Consider the following 20,103-nt stretch of genomic DNA (forward strand, 5'->3'; position numbering starts at 1 on the left):
CGGTCAAGCTGCTCCCACAACATCTCAATGGGGTTCAGATCTGGTGACTGCGCTGGCCACTCCATTACCGATAGAATACCAGCTGCTGCTTCTGCTGTAAATAGTTCTTGCACAATTTGGAGGTGTGTTTAGGGTCATTGTCCTGTTGTAGGATGAAATTGGCTCCAATCATGCGTTGTCCACTGGGTATGGCATGGTGTTGCAAAATTGAGTTATAGCCTTCCTTATTCAGAATCCCTTTTACCCTGTACAAATCTCCCACCTTACCAGCACCAAAGCAACTGCAGACCATCACATTACCTCCACCATACTTATCAGATGGCGTCAGGCATTCTTCCAGCATCTTTTCATTTGTTCTGCATCTCACAAACGTTCTTCTTTGTGATCCAAACACCTCAAACTTGGATTCATCCGTCCACAACACTTTTTTCCAGTCTTCCTCTGTCCAATGTCTGTCTTCTTTTGCCCATCTTAATCTTTTTCTTTTATTGGCCAGTCTCAGATATGGCTTTTACTTTGCCACTCTGCCCTGAAGCCCAAAATCCTGCTGCCGCCTCTTCACTGTAGATGTTGACACTGGTATTTTGAGAGTACTTTTTAATGAAGATGCCAGTTGGGGACCTGTAAGGCGTCTGTTTCTCAAACTAGAGACTCCAATGTGCTTATCTTCTTGCTTAGTTGTGCAACGTGGCCTCCCACTTTTTTTTCTACTCTGGTTAGAGCCTGTTTGTGCTGTCCTCTGAAGGGAGTAGTACACACCCTTGTAGGAAATCTTCAATTTCTTAGCAATTTCTTGCATGGAATAGCCTTCATTTCTAAGAACAAGAATAGACTGTCAAGTTTCAGATGAAAGTTCTCTTTTTCTGGCCATTTTGAGCGTTTAATTGACCCCACAAATGTGATGCTCCAGAAACACAATCTGCTCAAAGGAAGGTCAGTTTTGTAGCTTCTGTAACGAGCTAGACTGTTTTCAGATGTGTGAACATGATTGCACAAGGGTTTTCTAATCGTCAATTAGCCTTCTGAGCCAATGAGCAAACACATTGTACCATTAGAACACTGGAGTGATAGTTGCTGGAAATGGGCCTCTATACACCGATGTAGATATTGCGTCAAAAACCAGACATTTGCAGCTAGAATAGTCATTTACCACATTAGCAATGTATAGAGTGTATTTGTTTAAAGTTAGGACTAGTTTAAAGTTATCTTCATTGAAAAGTACAGTGCTTTTCCTTCAAAAATAAGGACATTTCAATGTGACCCCAAACTTTAGAACGGTAGTGTATATAATTTTGAACAGCTAAATTCAGAAACTGCTTTGAGAAATCATGGGTTAAATGCAGGTCAGTGAATACAGCCATACATCTTTGGGCTGGGTTCACACTATGTATATTTCAGTCAGTATATGTATATTTCAGTCAGTATTGTGATCCTCATATTGCAACCAAAACCAGGAGTGGATTGAAAACACAAAAAGGCTCTGTTCACATAATGTTGTAATTGAGTGGATGGCCGCCATTTAATGGCAAATATTTGCTGTTATTTTAAAACAACGGCTGTTATATTGAAATAATGGCAGTTATTTACCGTTATATGGCGGCCATCCACTCAATTTCAACATTGTGTGAACAGAGCCTTTCTGTGTTTTTAATCCACTCCTGGTTTTGGTTGCAATATGAGGACCACAATACTGACTGAAATATACGTAGTGTGAACCCAGTCTTGTTCTGTATACCATGTAATTGTTATTTCATGGTTAACGCGGGATGAAATGGGTAATTTTTACTGGCACTATACACATACACTATATACACTAATCACATGCCTCTTTTTGCATCAGGCTGTTTCTCAAGGTTTCTGCAGTGTAATTGCAGAGGCCAGTGTGTCCCACCAATGAGATCAATTATGTTGTATGAGTCATAGCGACAGCAAAGAGGTAGGTTTCATGTGACTGAGTGGGTGTGTATCCAAGTGTCATACAAGCCAATCACCACTGTGGGAGAAAAAGCCATCTGATTAATTCTATTTTATGTATAATGTATAATCCACTGTAAGGCAGAACACAGCACCGCAGAAACATACATACCTTCATCAAGGCATACAGTATATCTTCTGAAGCTCACCTATTAACATTGGCTCACTCACAGAGGATAAGTGCTTTTGAGCAGCATGTTGGCTCAGTGTCTGCCAATTACTTTTATTATCAAATAAACTATTTTTCCAGACTTCTGAATCTTTTATTTTTTGTAGGACTACAAACCCCACCAAGCATGTACAGTACATGTTAGGAGTTGTAGTCCTGATATATACACTATAGTAGTTATCCTACAGGTGGATGGGGTTTCAATGAGCCGGGATTGTGTTACAAGTTTACCTCAGCAAGAAAAAGAATGGTGACTGACATGATAAAATCCATGAAAACATTGGGGGACATACATGTAGTTGTTATCCCAGGACCCCAACACTACAAAGCAACCAGGCTAACCTCTGTGTCCCCTACAACATGGCTAACCTCTGTGTCCCCTACAACATGGCTAACCTCTGTGTCCCCTACAACATGGCTAACCTCTGTGTCCCCTACAACATGGCTAACCTCTTTGCCACCCACAACATAGCCATCAGCTCCTATGCATATATGTCCCACCCATCTGATGACTCAATGTTTCCTAACTGGCAGGAGCAGGAAACCGGAAGTGGAAAAAAACACAGGCAGAGTGGTCATGTGACTGAGCCTGTGAACACAAAAGGCACTCTAAAAAAAATAGAAGTGTATGTAAAACATACAGCACCCACAGTCAATACAATGCTAGTTTATAAAAAAAAAATCCTGGACAACCCTTTTAAGTGGGGACTTAAATGCTTGAGTGCTCTTTACTCGAGTTGAGTGCTTGACTCACGGAACGAGCCCCATTGAAATCAATAGAAGACTAAAGCATTTAACCAGATGCCCCCTGCTCGGCAAAGTGGAGGGTGCCTGCTTTACCTATTAAATTTTCTCATTCACATTTTTGTATATATTGTCTCTTGAAGGTATGTTTAAATAAAATATATCAAAATTGTAATAGGTTTCTGCATAACATATTAGAACTCTGGCAGGATGCCGGCAATTACTGGCATCCCGATGGAGTTCTAATGTATCTTGCTGAAACCTATTACATTTATTTGTTCTAATTTTTGTTTATTTCATTTAAACATCCTTGCAAGAGACAAAATATACAAAATTTTGAATTAAAAAGTCAAATAGGTTCTGCAAGAGATATAACCGATAACTGTTATTAAACCTCTGCCTGAGCACTAAAGCACCACGAGGTGTTCGGTCAAGCACTATGCTCAACACTAGTCATTTTACCTCCACACCCCTCTCTAACCACATTCAACCAGTGGACACAAGGGAACATAACCCCCACTAACTCTCATATATATGTATATATAGACCATTTGGGCTGCTTTTAAAAAAAAAATGGAAAGGTCCAAGCTCTCAAAACCGTATTAACAACATGGAGTTAATGTTGCACACAAAGTGTGATTGACTTTCTTAAGGTGGCCAAGGAATTTTCATTGTAGACTATTTAAAATTCATTGTTGGTATCCAGGTATAAACGTGTATAATGGGTGTTTTAGACTAGATGTCCACTTATTCGACACAATATGCAGTTGGTTCTACTCCGGTTAATGTTTAATTGTTGCAATGTCAATTGAGGAGAGATTTGCTGCAAAAATGCAAATGTGATATGATAACCTTTACAAAGCCATTTACCACACCGACAGCTCCCATTTTTTTCTTTTTTACTTGAGCCTTGTACTTATTAACAAACACAAGGATAAATGGTAGGAGAGGATTTCGACAAGGGCAAGAACACCTCTGTTTGTTTTATAATCAACAAAGGGGATATTAGGGGATTAGGAAGCCAAGTACTAGTATAGGTGCTGATATGTTATAACTACCAATACCAACCAACAATGGAGAAATGGTTGAGCCATCTGCATGGAGCCTGGACCCCTACATTTTTTTTTTTTTTACCATGGAGCCTAAAATTCAGTATTGTGATACTATACAGCATCATATCATGGGTACAATGTATTTAAAGGGGAGTAAACTAAAAAAAACAACAACTAGGTACTCCCCAACCACAATCCCCCAGTTCTCTTATTGAGCGGCAACATGCATGCCTCAGCATGACTGACGTACAAATTTCAGTCCTGGAAGACAATAGGTGTGCAGAGATCAAATATGAGACCATAGACTCTGGATTATGGCTTCATACTTGTAGAGAGGTTTAATATGGCTATGTGACTGGAGAGGGAGAGAGGGGGCATGCATACTGCAGCTCAGCCTCTTGAACTTCGAAGGTAAACATGATTTTACAACTTTGCAAGCAGCCACTATCATTTGTTTCATCTCTTTTGTCAGTTTTTTGCCCATGTCTGCAGCTTTTAACATGGTATAGAACTGACAGACCCCCCTTCAACTGTAGCTGTAGATGTATGGAGTTGGAAATAGTGTGGAAATAGTTGGAAATAGTGTGGAGCAGGAGTTGTAGCAATATATGGGACCCTAAGTTTTACCAGATCCTTGATTTTATTATTTTCCCTGACCTGGATGAAGCATCTCAAGTGGCAATGGCTTATGCTCCCTCTACAAAAAGGACAGAGCAGAAAAGTAAAACCTTGGGAAATACAGTACAGTGTTGGTTGGAAGAAAAATTCTAGGAAATGTTGTTTTTTATTGTAATGATTATTCATTATTTCTGCATCCCCAAGTAATCATTTTTAGCTGTACTTTAGCAAAGAATTAGACATAATTGACCCAGAGAAATCGTGCAACTGCTGTGCAGCAAAGTTGGGCACATTCAATGTAGCAGGAAGATGACAATGACGGATCTCCGCACTCTCCTAAAGACATGGTATTGTCAACTTCATCAACTATAATTACTATAAGCACTTATTTTTTTTTTACTATTTGAGTAGCTTCTTCAAGGAAAAAGCAGGGGGCTTTGAGTTCCAGTTTTTCATTAACTCATGATTTACTCATCTTGGCTGTAGTCCCTATCGATCATAGTTTACATCTCTTGAATGGGTTTTACCTGGAACTTATTTTCACTATATTTTTATGGTCCATTTGTATTCTTTATATGTTCCTATATGGTACAGGTGACATTTTTGGTATATTAACAGGCTATGTAATATGTTAATGAGGCATTTGGTAGACCTGCCCTAAGTGCACCGAAACAACTGCAAACAAAATGAACTGCAAATATCATGTAAAATGATAATAGTTTCCCTTTAAATAAGATGATCATATACCTCCTTAAATATCTTTCTCAAGATTAAACTAATGAAATAATTTTACTCTATCTTCATAACTAAGATGCTTCAGCCCCTATCAGTTTAGTTGCTGCCTTTGTACCTTTTTCATTTCCAGGACATGATTTCTGTGAAGTGGAGTTTGGAAATAATAAGAATACTCCAGATAAGACTGCATCAATGCTTTATAAAGTGGTAATATTATGTCCCTGTTTGGAGAGTCCATGCCTGCTTTAACGCATGACAATATCCTGCTGGCCTTAGAAGCAGCTGATTGACATTACATGCTATGATTTGTTCTTTTATCTAAAAGTACACCCAGATCCTTCTCTAACAGTGACCCAGTTTAAGTCCCCCTAGGACCCACAGTATTATGCATGCAGGTTATTAATCCCCTAGGACATATGATGCCTGCGGGCAGGGCTGGCCTTAGGGTAAATGGTGCCCTGTGCAAAACCTTTTTTTTAGTGCCCCCCATAAAGCTCCTTCAGCCTCCCACCCCTCCAGACAAAATCCAACACCCACCACCCAACCACCCTCCGCCATACACACAAATACCCCCAGTCATTCACACAACTACCCCTCCGCCGTACACACAACTACCCCGCCTAACAAACAACTACCCTACTCCCCAACCATACATGCAACTACCCCTCCGTCATTCACACAACTACCACCCTAGCCATACACACATCTACCCCCCAGCCATACACACAACAACCAACCCCCAACCATACACAAAACTACCCCCAGCCATACACACAAATACCACACCCAGAACCCCACACAACTACCACCTTCAGCTCCCCAAAAATCTACCACCCCTAGCTCCCCACACAACTATCACCCCCAGCCCCCCAAACAACCACCACCAGCCCACCACACAACTACCACCTTCAGCCCCCCAAAATACCACACCAGCTCCCCACTAACACCCCAGCTCCCTACTAACACCCCAGCCCCACCCAACTACGACCCTCAGCTCCTCACACAACTACCACCTCCATCACTCCAAACAACTACCACCCCCATACTCCCACACAACTACAGCCCCCACCCACCTACAGCCCCCACACAATTACCACCCCCAGCTCCCATACAACTACCACCACATGCTCCCCACACAACTACTACCCCAGCCCCCACACAATTACAGCCTCCCACACAACTACCACCACCAGCCCACCACACAACTACCACCACCAGCCCACCACACAACTACCACCTCCAGCTCCCCAACCTACTTACAGCCCTTACACAACTACCACCCCCAGCTCCCATACAACTACCACCACCAGCTCCCCACACAACTACTACCCCAGCCCCCACACAATTACAGCCTCCCACACAACTACCACCACCAGCCCACCACACAACTACCACCACCAGCCCACCACACAACCACCACCTCCAGCTCCCCAGCCTACCTACAGCCCCCACACAACTACCATTCAGAGTACTGATCATTGACTGCCACTCTCTGTTCCAAACCCATAACAAGCTAAACTTTCTTAACTTAGAGACCATCATTTAACTATCAGACATCTATGAGGGGCACTTTGCTTTTGCAAAATGGTTTTTATCACAGTCAGGACTTAATATCACACTTTTTTCTTCCCTCTTGTGTCATTTAGTGCAGCCTCAGGCATTTCTATCATTATTTCTCGGCTTCATGACTTTGGAAGCTTCTATGTCTTGTTTATATCAAAGAAACACATTTATCCAGCTGGTAATTAAAATAATCATTAGTTTGTTATGCTAGTGGCAAGATGATGAATATAGGGGCAGACTGGCAGAATTAATATGGTCAAGATGGATGAACTACTTCGGATTTTTGTATCGCAAGCCTTCTCCATTAAGGTGCCTGTGTCTTTCTTTACTCATTTGTCCAATGTGGTCAACTGATTCACGGGCCTCGACTGTGTATGGAAATGTATGCAGGTACAATGCCTCAGAAGGAATAGGTCTTTCAGGCTTGCGAAAATGTTACAGAGGGTGGTTTGTCTGAGGATAGTGCAGTGGTTTATCTCCAGGGGACCATGGAAACCCATGGCTTTAACCTCTTTCCCATGGGTTGACAAATGAAAGTTATATTTTCTTGGTCTCTATCTATGTTAACCTCATATTGCATAATTCTGTGGAACAGACTAATTAGCGTGTTACTATAATTTCAAAAAACCCTTGATATGTCACAGATAGTGTTGAGTGTACTTGTTGAACTGTTTAGGTTTGGCAATGTTCTCCAAATACAAACGCTTGGCATTTGACTACCCACATCTAGAGAATTTGAATGCTGCCCCAGGAAGTCCTGGAAAACATGGATTCAGCAATAGGTGTTCCTGGCAGCCCTATGGGGCATTCATCTACTCCAGATGCCAGGAGTCAAATGCTGAAGATTTGGGTTTAGAGAACGTTGCCAAACCTGAACAGTTTGGCAATTCTGCTAAACACATTTGTTAGAAGTTTTGATTAGTTGGGGTCTCGATATTAAGACTAGAGATGAGCGGACCGTTGGACTTTTGGTCCGACGGCATCGGCGCTCTCTCATATTGCCTTTGATCCCGGCCGCATACTTGCACTCCCGCAAATATGCGTCCAGGATATTCCAGGGAATTCAACAGGGATTCCCTGCAATATCCTGGCCGCATATCCCCGTGAGCGCAAGTATGCGGCCGGGATCAAAGTCATGATGAGAGAGCGAACTGCTTTCGGACCAAAAGTCCAAGCAGTTCGCTCATCTCTAGTTAAGACTCCCACTGATTGTCAGGACAAGTCGAGAGGTGTTTCACAAGTCTGTGAAGTGTTTCTCTCCCTATATTTCTGCTTTCCCTATCTAGCTGCAGAAGACGGGCCCCATAGGCCTATTATAGAATCCATCTCCTGCAGCAAAACAGGAAGAGCAGCGAGCTGGGAAAAGAACACCCAAACACTAACCAATCAAAACTTTTTACATGACTCTGTAATATGAAAAATTTCCCTTTTATTTCACCCAAGTCCTACACACCATACCATACCATACTATGTTCACACAACATATCAGACCAGCTGTTCCGTGACCCCAGACGGGTCACGGAACGGCCGGTCTGTGCCCGGATCATCGCGGCCGGTACTTAAGTACCGGCCTGATGATCCGCCTGGTCGCAGAGCTCTGGTGCGGGCGCATCAGCGTGCGCCAGCATCAGAGCTTCCCATAGCACACAGCTCCGGCCGATCGCTTCACTGTGTGAACTGACAGGTCTTTCTGTGGCCGAAATTCACTGAATTACGGCCGCAGAAAACTGACATGTCAGTTATTCTCGGCCCCGTATGGGATCCCGGCCGGAGCGTATACAATGTGTATACGCTCCGGCCGGGATCCCATATCAAATAAGGTTATGTTGCCGATGGCAACAGCCGTACTTTTACGTAGTGTGAACATAGCCTAAAGATGGACTCCAGTTTCAGTCTGAAGTTTTTCATTATGATTAAAATATACATTTCTTTTTCATTTTACCTCATTCCATTCATATCTAAAATACTAGTAGTGGGGAAGCTTTCTGACAGTTATTTCATGTGCAAACCGCATTTTCTTTTTTTTTTTTCCATAAAGCAATTAATCAAGGTTGCTATTACACCTTTCAAACCCCTCTTGGCTTGATCACTTCCATGTGTGAATTGCTATTAAAAACTATTACATAGGCTGGGGGAAAAGATGTCTGTCATCAAGTGCAATACTTTCAGAAAATAAGATGAGATGCAATTAAAACAGTAGGTAATAATAGAAGTTAACATGTTTTCTTAATTGCAAATTTTAATACTAATGAAACCATAGAAAAAGATTATGGCTTGAAACTGATGAATTGGTAATTTTAATAAAGGATTTAAGGGGAATTGTAATGCTGCGTTTACATAGAACGATTATCGTGCGACTTTGCACGATAGCGATCAAATTCGAACGATAATCGTACATGCAAACGCAACGAACGATCGAAGAAATCGTTTATTTTGATCTTTGAACATGTTCTTAAATCGTCGTTCGTAAAAAATTCGCTGATCGTTCCGTGTAAACAGTCGTTCACCTATTTTACCTATGTGCGAGATAGGCTTAAGCGATCGCAAAATGATCATAAAAAGAATTTTCCGTACGATATATCGTTCCGTCTAAACGCTGATCGTTATAAAAGAAAAATCGTTACTTCGAAATCGTTAATTGTACGATCGGGCAAATTATCGCTCCGTGTAAACCCAGCATTAGGAATAAAAATACATGGCTGAAAGAGGTGAACACCTGGACATGGAGGAATTTACTAGATACACATCTGAACTGAATAGTGAAAATAATCAGGAAGAAAACTTTTCTGCACTTTACTACAGGTAATGCAGGAGATACTTTCCTGCCAATCTCTTTCATTTTCAAATTGGATTAGGAGAGGGGCTTAATTAAAGGGGTATTCCAGAAGGGGGACTTTTTTGCTATATGCTCGGGGATGGTTTGTCTAAAAATAATAAAGGGCACTCACCAGCAGCAGCTGCAGGAGTCAGGGCCGTAAGTGTCCTTTATTACTAGAGATGAGATGATTGCTTGTCCGAGCTTGGTACTCGTTCGAGTATTAGGGTACTCCATGGTACTCTTCACTCGGACGAGCATCTTGTGATACTCGAGACAATGGCATCTTCCTCTTCCTGTATGTTTGGCGGCTTTTCCCAATCATCATGCAGGAGAGGCTTTGGGAGCTTGTAGCATCACGTGGGAACCCTACATGTCGATAGCAGTGATTGGCTGGCCAGATCAGATGACCCGGGCATATAAGAATCAGGTCCCGCGATGCTCGCTTCAGACTGAGACTGGATTAGCATAGGGAGAGAGCTGCTGTCTGTAAGGGAGAGTGTTAGGGTGGGGAAAATAGTGTCTGTTAGGCAGGAATCCCACACAAAGAACCCAAAAGTCCTTCTAAGGGCTACAACTACATTTTGGCTGCTGGCTGGAACTTGTAGTGCAGCTACCACCATCTTGGCTGCACACTGTGCAGAGCGACTGGTGCCAGAAAGGGGACAGCATGTGGTCTACATAAACCCCAAAGAAATTGCCCAAAGTCCTCTCAGTACTCATTTTTGCTGCTGCTGTACCTTGGCTTGCTGGGATCTGTAGTGCAGCTACACCTATCCTGGCTGTGCAGTGTGCAGTGTAACGGTGCTCTAAAACAAACAGTACCTGGTACCTGGTACACACAGACTCCATAGACTACACCAAGAGTCCTCCCAGTTGCACCTAGTTGAGTACTTTCCTAACATGTGCCAGCACATGTACTTTGCCCATCTTGGTCTGGGTCAGCAAAATTGTATTGAGGGCCACCACCTGGCTGTTGCCCATAATTTGGGGTAATGTTGCGATTAGCCAGCCCTAGAGGCATCCATGCATGCTGCCCCTGCTGTTTCCTGTCCATATCCGTGTTGTTTCCATCATTTTCTGAGGCTTACAGGTTTTCAGGCAACCTTCCCTGTGCAGAGCTTTGGTCCCCTGCAAAAATTCTTGAGTTTCCCATTGACTTCAATGGGGTTTGTTACTCAAAACGAGCACCGAAGCATCAGGAAATATTTGTCTCAATTATCGAGCACCCGAACATTTTAGTACTCGCTCATCTCTATTTGTTACTCATAAAAAAAAAACTATCCTTGATCATATAGCACAAAAAAAAGCCTTTGCTTGGAATACTGCTTTAGGCTATGTTCACATGAAGTAAGATACCAGCCATTCTGTGGCCAGGTCACAGAAGGACCGGTGTCAGAGAAGATCATCCCGGCCAGGACTGCAGTACCCGCCGGATGATCTTCACTTCTGATTAATTGGGATGCGGACGCATTCGTGTGCGCCCGCATCCCAATTTGCCGCTGCACACAATGGAGCATGCGGACGGAGCTACATGCTCTACTGTGTGAACTGACAGGTTCTCTACGGCCGCTATTGAATAAATACTGATGAATACTGATACAGTGAAGAGATCAAATGTTCGAGACCCAAATAGAGATTGGAGTTGCAACCGTACATTTCCAATAGAGAATTATGCATGCCCGCGCCGCCATTACCTGAAAACGGAGCATCGAACTCCTGTACTTCTTTGTTGAAATCTCGCTGTGATGAAGGAGGAAAAGAGCATACGATCTCGCTGTGATGAAGGAGGAAAAGAGCATACGATCTTTTACGATAAGATCCACGCTGGGACCAGTAACCAGACGGGTGAGTTGAGTTATTTCCTAATATTCTTCTATATTATACAGTTTCATATCTTTAACCCTTTAAGGACCGGGTATAACATGACCTTAAAGTGACACTGTCACCCCCTATTTGCATTTTGACTGTTCTCCACAGGTGTAAAGGGTAAATGTTACAGCTTTCATTACTTATTTTATATCACACCTCATGGTGCTTGTGGTAAAAAGTAGTTTTTATCACCTGTGGATTGGTATATGTAGGCGGGGCCCTGCCCACATATAACAATCCACAGGTGATAAAAACGACTTTTTACCACAACAAGCACCATGAGGTGCTTGTTACTGAAGCCAGTAACAGCAATCTCTGCAAGCTAAGTGCTTTAATATTGTATTTGTGAGCGAGTTTTGGAGCGTGCGAGTTTTAGATCTGAAGTGCGTGTTTGTCTCAAGTGTGGGACTTTAATATTCTGGGACTTTAGATTCAGGGAGTTTTAGAGGTAAACAAATTGTTTACTTGCTTTTGAATACATTGTTTGCTTTTGTTGCTTGTTGTTTTTGTTTTGTTTAGTTATTCATAATATTCCCATAAAAATGAGCGCCATGTTTGACAATGCGGCCCAATGTACATCTTGTGCGATGTATGCAATCCTTGATCAACCGATCGAGGGTGCATACCATTGTGGGAGATGTGTGCATGTTGCTGGTTTGGAAGCCCAGATCCTGGATCTAAATGAGCAGCTGCGACGTTTGAGATACATTGGCAAACTGGAAAGGGGTCTGCTGCTCACTGAGCAAGCACTCCAAGGGGTAGATGGGGGAGAGAGTGATAGCATGGAAGTACAGGAGGAAGAGGCAAGTAGTTGGGTCACGGTTAGAAAACGGGGTAGAGGCAAGAGTTTGATGGAGGCCAGTCCTGATCTGGCACACCCCAACAAGTTTGCCAAATTGGCGGATGAGGGGGATGTTGATTCAGGGGTGGCATTGCTGCAGCAGGACACTGCCTCTGAAAGCCAGGGGGGTGTCTGCTCCAGTAAGGTGGGAAACAGGAGTTCAGGGCAGGTCAGGCAGGTACTGGTAGTGGGGGACTCAATTATTAGGGGGACAGACAGGGCAATCTGTCACAAAGACCGGGATTGTCGAACGGTGTGTTGCCTTCCTGGCGCTCGAGTTCGTCACATCGCAGATCGGGCTGACAGATTACTGGGAGGGGCTGGCGATGACCCAGCAGTCATGGTGCACATTGGCACCAATGATAAAGTTAGAGGTAGGTGGCGGGTCCTTAAAAACTATTTCAGGGACTTAGACAGGAAGCTTAAAACTAGGACCTCCAAGGTGATATTCTCCGAAATATTACCTGTACCACGAGCCACACCTGAGAGACAGCGGGAGATTAGGGAGGTAAATAAGTGGCTCAAGAGCTGGTGTAGGATAGAGGGGTTTGGGTTCATGGAGAACTGGGCCGACTTCTCGGTCGGTTACAGGCTCTACGGTAGGGATGGGCAGCATCCCAATGGGGAGGATGCAGCCGTGCTGGGGGAGAAGATGGCTAAGAGGTTGGAGGAGTGTTTAAACTAGGGACCGGAGGGAGGGCAACTACAATATAGTAAGTGAAGACAGAGTAGATGGAGAGCTGGGCCTAGATTATGGAACTGGGGGTGGAGCGGCGGGAGGGGTTAGAACAGTTACTAGTGACAAGAGGAAAGGGAATATGGACAAACATATTAAATGTATGTATACTAATGCTCGAAGCCTCACTAATAAAGCTGAGGAATTAGAACTCATAATGGTTGAAGAGAAATATGATATAGTGGGGATAAGCGAGACATGGCTGGATGAGAGTTATGACTGGGCTGTTAATATCCAGGGTTATAGTCTATTCAGAAATGACCGTAAAAATAAGAAAGGGGGAGGGGTCTGTCTATATGTTAAATCATGCCTTAAGCCCATTCTGCGGGAGGATATAAGTGATGATAATGTGGAATCTCTTTGGGTAGAAATAAGGGGAGGGACAAAGAAAAATACAATTCTTATAGGAGTGAGTTATAAACCTCTAAGTATAGTGGAAGAGTCAGAAAATCTTCTTATAAGACAAATAGATGCGGAAGTCATTATTATGGGGGACTTTAACTACCCAAATATAAACTGGAAAGCAGAGACCTGCAGCTCCAGGAAGGGAAGTGTGTTTTTGGAAATAGTAAAAGATAATTACCTTTCCCAACTAGTACAGGAACCAACAAGAGGGGGGCCCTTCTGGACCTGATCTTAACCAATAGGCCAGACAGAATATCAAAAATAGAGGTGGGGGGTCACCTAGGTAATAGTGACCATAATATAGTAAGTTTTCAATTATCCTTCAATAAAATAATTAGCAGAGGGGCTACAAAAACATTAAATTTCAGGAAGGCTAATTTCCAAAAACTAAGAGAGGACCTTGGGAACATAGACTGGGACAATGCCTTCAGAAATAAAAGTACACAAGAGAAATGGGACATATTTAAGAGCATCCTGGGTAAATCATGTGAACGGCACATACCATATGGGAATAAAAGTAGTAGAAATAAGAGAAATCCAATGTGGTTAACTTTAGCTGTAAGGGGTGCAATAAATGATAAGAAACAAGCATTCAGATTACTAAAACAAGAAGGTAGTGGGGAAGCATTGAGCAACTTTAGACAGAAGAATAGAATGTGTAAAAAGCAAATAAAAGAAGCAAAAATAGCAAGAGAAAGAAGGATAGCCACAGAAAGTAAAACGAATCCCAAAATGTTCTTCACTTATATAAACAACAAAAGACTTAAAACTGAAAATGTTGGTCCCCTCAAAAATAATCTGGGTGCAATGGTGGAGGGGGAAGAGGAAAAGGCCAATCTACTAAATACATTCTTCTCTACTGTATTCACAGAGGAGAATCCCATAACAGACGACATGACTAGGGATAATATAAATCCTCCCATAAATCTCACCTGCCTAACAGAACAAGAAGTGGGGAGATGCCTTAAAAACATTAAAATCTATAAGTCACCGGGCCCAGAAGGTATCCATCCTAGAGTTTCACAAGAATTAAATACTGTGTTAGACAGACCGTTATTCCTAATATTTAAAGATTCTATTACGACAGGGATTGTTCCACAGGACTGGCGCATAGCTAATGTGGTACCAATATTCAATAAGGGGTCAAAGAGTGATCCTGGAAACTACAGGCCTGTAAGTCTAACATCTATAGTAGGTAAAGTATTTGAGGGGTTTGTAAGAGATGCTATACTGGAGTATCTTAATGATAATAATCTTATGACACAGCAACAGCATGGATTTATGAGGGATCGATCCTGTCAGACTGATCTGATCGGCTTCTATGAAGAGGTAAGTTATAGACTGGACCTGGGGGAGGCTGTGGATGTTGTGTATCTGGACTTTTCAAAGGCATTTGATACTGTGCCGCATGAAAGGTTGGGTTCAGATTGAGTTTTAGTTACTTGTGGGGTACCACAGGGGTCAGTGTTGGGTCCACTTCTTTTTAATATTTTTATTAATGATCTTGTAGAGGGGCTACAGAGCAGAATATCCTTTTTTGCAGATGATACTAAACTGGGTAAAGTAATCAGTACAGAGGAGGATAATATCATATTACAGAGGGATTTGGAGAAGCTAGAGGCTTGGGCGGTGAAATGGCAAATGAAGTTTAATGTGGATAAATGTAAGGTTATGCACTTGGGCCATAGAAATAATAAATACAGTTATGTGCTAAATAATAAATCACTGGGTAAAACTACTTCCGAAAAGGACCTAGGGGTATTGGTGGACAGTAAACTTTAGTGATCAGTGCCAGGCAGCAGCTGCCAAGGCTAATAAAATAATGGGATGCATCAAAAGAGGTATAGATGCTAAAGATGAGAACATAGTTTTGCCTCTTTATAAATCTCTAGTCAGACCACATATGGAATACTGTATACAGTTTTGGGCACCGGTATATAAGAAGGACACAGCTGAACTAGAGCGGGTGCAGAGGAGGGCAACAAGGGTCATTAAGGGAATGGGTGGGTTATAGTACCAGGATAGGTTATCAAGCTTGGGGTTATTTACGCTAGAAAAAAGACGTCTTAGGGGCGATCTGATCACATTGTACAAATATATGAATGGACAGTACAGAGATCTTTGTAGTGGTCTTTTTACTCCTAGGTCTGTAACCATGACAAGGGGGCATCCTCTACGTCTAGAGGAAAGAAGATTTTATCATCAGCATCGACGCGGGTTCTTTACTGTACGAGCGGTAACACTGTGGAACTCTCTGCCACATGATGTTGTCATGGCCGATTCATTTTGCGCCAGGATCTCTAGTTTTTATTAGTAACATTTTTGTCTAGATAAAACGTATTGATCACTTTTTATTATTTTTTTTATACATAAAACATAATTTAAAAAGCAATCTCTCCTTTTTTTCCTCTTTTTTTTTTTAACACTGTTCACCATGTACGAATTATATTGATTTATTTTAATAGATTGGATGATTATGCATGCTACGGTATATTATTATTAATACAGTATATTATATTATTATTAATTAACTTTATTATTTTTATGTGTTTTATGTATAAAATGGGGGGGGGGGTGATTTTAACTTTAATTGGGGGAGGGGCTTTGGGGCATTCTTTAAATCTTTTATTGATGTTTTTTTTTACACTTTTATAGTCCCATTAGGGGACTTTTACTTACATACATTTGATTGAATACACTGATAGCAGGGATCAGTGTAATCTGCGATCTGAAAGAGCATGCCTGTGGCCTGTGGCAGAGTCTACCAGAAGATTGGACTGCATGGAGGTAAGCATTAGGCCATACGATCGGGATCCCCGCTGACACGCTGCGAGGGTCCCGATCAGTAAGTGACCGGAGTGCGTTTAAGGGGTTAACGGTGGGTGGCTGTGAGATTGCGGTCATCCGTCATTGAGGGTGAGGGCCTGCTGCAGATAGCAGCCGGTCCTCACCTGCTTTTGGGCGGGCTCAGCTCATGAGCCCACTCCATAGCCCGGGACAGCGGCAGGGCCTACATTTACGCCCTCCTGCCCTAAGGTCCAGGCAGCGGGCGCGTAAATGTACGCCCGCTGTCCTTAAGGGGTTAAACCAGGATATGGCTATTTCTATAGAGATGGGGAACAATTTTTAAGTACAGGGGTAATACGTTAACTTTATGATAATCAATTATGACCACAGCACATGCAAGGGGTATAGTCTGCCCAGTGTGATTGAGAAAATCACTCAAGGTGTTCAAAACTGCGACCAATCAGGAGAAGTCTGCATGCAGAGCATTCTCTCTAGGCTTAGTGCTATGTGACCTGGATGGCCGCATGCTTAAAAAAGGTCAACTGCAGATGTAAACATAGCACTTTATTATGAGATGTTGCAGTAAACTTCCCTTTTTTTCATCTGTATTTTGGATGTTGTTTCCTTACTACAATGTTAATGCAATATATAGTGAGTAGTAGATACTACCGAAGCTTGCATTCTAACTGCCAGGTTTTTGTGCTGTTGGACTCTCTTTTTCTTGGCCGTATAATGTAAGTCTATGGGGCTGTCCAGTTTGGATGGACACGGAGCTGGAAGAGGAATGCATGGCAGCACAGACTTCTCCCGGCCTGTACTCCTCCTTGGTTGTGGTCTGAATGTTGAGACTTTAAAGCGTAACTCTCATTTCAGGGTCATTTTTCTGAAAACATTAAATATCAACAGTACAAGCGATTTTAAGAAACTCTGCAATAGGTTTTATGTACTAAAAGAGTTTCCTTCTGGACTGAAAAAGCAATCTCCCAGCCTCCCCCCTCACATCAGATGAAGCAGGATTTCTGTCTCCATTATGTGGCTATGGAGAGGGGAGGGGCTGTTAGGAGTGACTGAGCACGGAGCAGTCCTACACAGCACAACACCCTGCAATATTCTCTCAGTAAGTTCATAGATAAGCACTGACCTTTCTGACACCTGAATTTAGCGTTTTAGGTGCCCAGAGAGTCTACAAACAGCTGACCTTCATGTCACCTCTTCCTGCTCCCTCATCTCCCTCACCCCCTCCCCCCTTCATAGGCTTACAATGGAGAGAGCAGAGCCCGTCTTCACTGGCTTCTCTGTAATGAAGATGTGTTTGCCTGATAATGCACAGATAAGAAGTCAGGGGGGGAGGCTGGGAGATTGCTTCTTGAGTACAGAAGGAGGCTTTTTTGGCTGATGAAACCTATTACAGAGTTTCTTAAAATCGCTTATACTACTGATTTCTGCAATAAAAAAAAACATGACAGTTACGCTTTAACTTGTATTCTTTAACCCCTAGATGACCCAGGGCGTATAGTTACGCCATGGAAGTCTGTCCCCAGACGACCTAGGGCATAACTGTACGCCCTGGTTGTTTCTCCGGCTATGAAGCGTGCTCCGGAGCGGAGCGCGCTTCATAGCAGGTGGGGGCCCGCTGCAATCAGCAGCCGGGACCTCACCGGTAATGACACGCTGCAGTGATCGCGCTGCCGCGTGTCATTAACTCCTTAAACGCCGCGGTGTTTAAGTGTAAGTGACAGGGGGAGTCCCCTGTCACTTACCGATCGGGACCCCCGCAGTGTGACTGCGGGGGTCCCGATCGGTAAAACGGACCGCCGGAGGTCTCTCACCTTCCTCCGTGCGGTCCGATCGGCGATCTGCTGCACTAAGCCTGCACAGGCAGGCTCAATGAGCAGATCGCCGATAACACTGATCAATGCTATGCCTATGGCATAGCATTCATCAGTGTAGAAATCAAACTAATGTATGTACAAGCCCCCCAAAGGGACTTCAAATGTGTAAAAAAAAAAAAAGTTAAAAACACCAATACACTACCCCAAAACCCCTCCCCCAATAAAAGTTGAAATCACCCCCCTTTCCCATTATATAAATAAAACATATAAAAATAAACAAATAAACATATAATATACCGTAGCGTGCATAATTGTCCGATCTATTAAAATATAACAAGTGTCATTGCGAAACGGTAAACGGCGTACACGAAAAGAGGGAAAAAAGTGTGCAGATTACCGATTTTATGTTACATTATATCTAAAAAAAAATCAATAAAAAGTGATCAAAACGTCTGATCTTCACAAATATGGTATTAATAAAAACTAGAGATCATGGCGGAAAAAATGACACCCGATACAGCCCTGTAGGTGAAAAAATAAAACCGTTATAAGTGTCACAATAGGTCCATTTTATTAATATTTAATTGCCAAAAAAAAGGATTTCATTTAAAAAAATATATAACATTAGAGAATCTGCGTAAACCTGCATATGGTTGTGTTCGGACTGACCTATGGAATAATTGTATCATGTCGCTTTTACCATATAGTGCATTACGCAGACACAGGAACCCCCCAAACGTTACCATATTGCATTCTTTTTTGCAATTTCACCAATTTATATCTTCATAAATAATATATTTGGAATTCCATCATACATGTTATGGTAAAATGAATGACGCCATTACACAGTACAACTATTCCTGTAACAAATAAGCCCTTACATGGCCTGTAGATAAAAAACTGAAAGTGCTGGAGCTCTTAGAAGGGGAGGAGGGAAAAACGGAAACACTAAGATCAAAATTTGCGCGGTCCACTGGGTCATTTTGGGCCTGGTCCTCAAAGGGTTAACTTGAACAGTTGTGAAATACAGACAAATAAGTAAGCTTTTTAACATTTTTTTTTTTAAACAAATAGGCATGGTGATACTGTAGATAGATAGATAGATAGATAGATAAGAGTTTATAGAGTGAAATGTGCTGCTACATTCTAGTTAAAGGACTGCAGTAATTACAAGTAAATGGGAAGACATGGGCAATTACATAACTAGAGCTAAACTAGTCACAGCCTCAGAATTGTTCATTGAAGTGAAGAAGCAAAGAAGTAAATAGTTACAGAAAGGTGCTTGAACTTTGTTTTATGTAGACACATTCCAAACACATCTTATTGCTGTTTCTATTGACTTTTCTAACATGTTTTTAATGTTTATGTCAGATACATTTTTGCTTTTGTATTAAAATTTACAGCTGGAATCTGGAGGCAATGCTGTGTATACTACTTTTTTTTAAAGGTAATGTGAAACCCTATATGATTTTATGACTATATGTCAATAATGGGACCACTAAGTTACATTTCTCTGACAGCCATCGCCCAACAACTGGTAGGAAAATTAAAATAATACTGTAGGATACATTAATTTGAACATATAGGAAGAATTTAGATGGAATCAATCGCTTCCCTGAGGTCCTGTGACCTGGCCCCTTTACCTTTGCCTGGTAAATAAGCTTGGGGCAGAGCCACAGTGGCATGTAGTCACGCTGCCTCCTCCCTCCCAGCCACTCATGCTTGATTGGTAGCCTCTACCCTGGGAACTTAATGCAAAGGCCCATACTCGGGTTGCCAATCAAGCATGAGTGGCTGGAAGAAGGTAAAGGCAGCTTCACTACATGCCGCCACGGCTTCAGCCTCTTGCTTAGTTACCGGTGGCAGGATTGTGGATTAAAGATTGACACTTTTAAATTGCTTCCCCGCTGGAGCCTACAGTTCTGCAAGGTATTGGGGCCAAGTCACACTCCCAATTGGT

This window comes from Dendropsophus ebraccatus, chromosome 7 (genome assembly GCF_027789765.1).
Source record: "Dendropsophus ebraccatus isolate aDenEbr1 chromosome 7, aDenEbr1.pat, whole genome shotgun sequence".
NCBI classification, from domain to species: domain Eukaryota; kingdom Metazoa; phylum Chordata; class Amphibia; order Anura; family Hylidae; genus Dendropsophus; species Dendropsophus ebraccatus.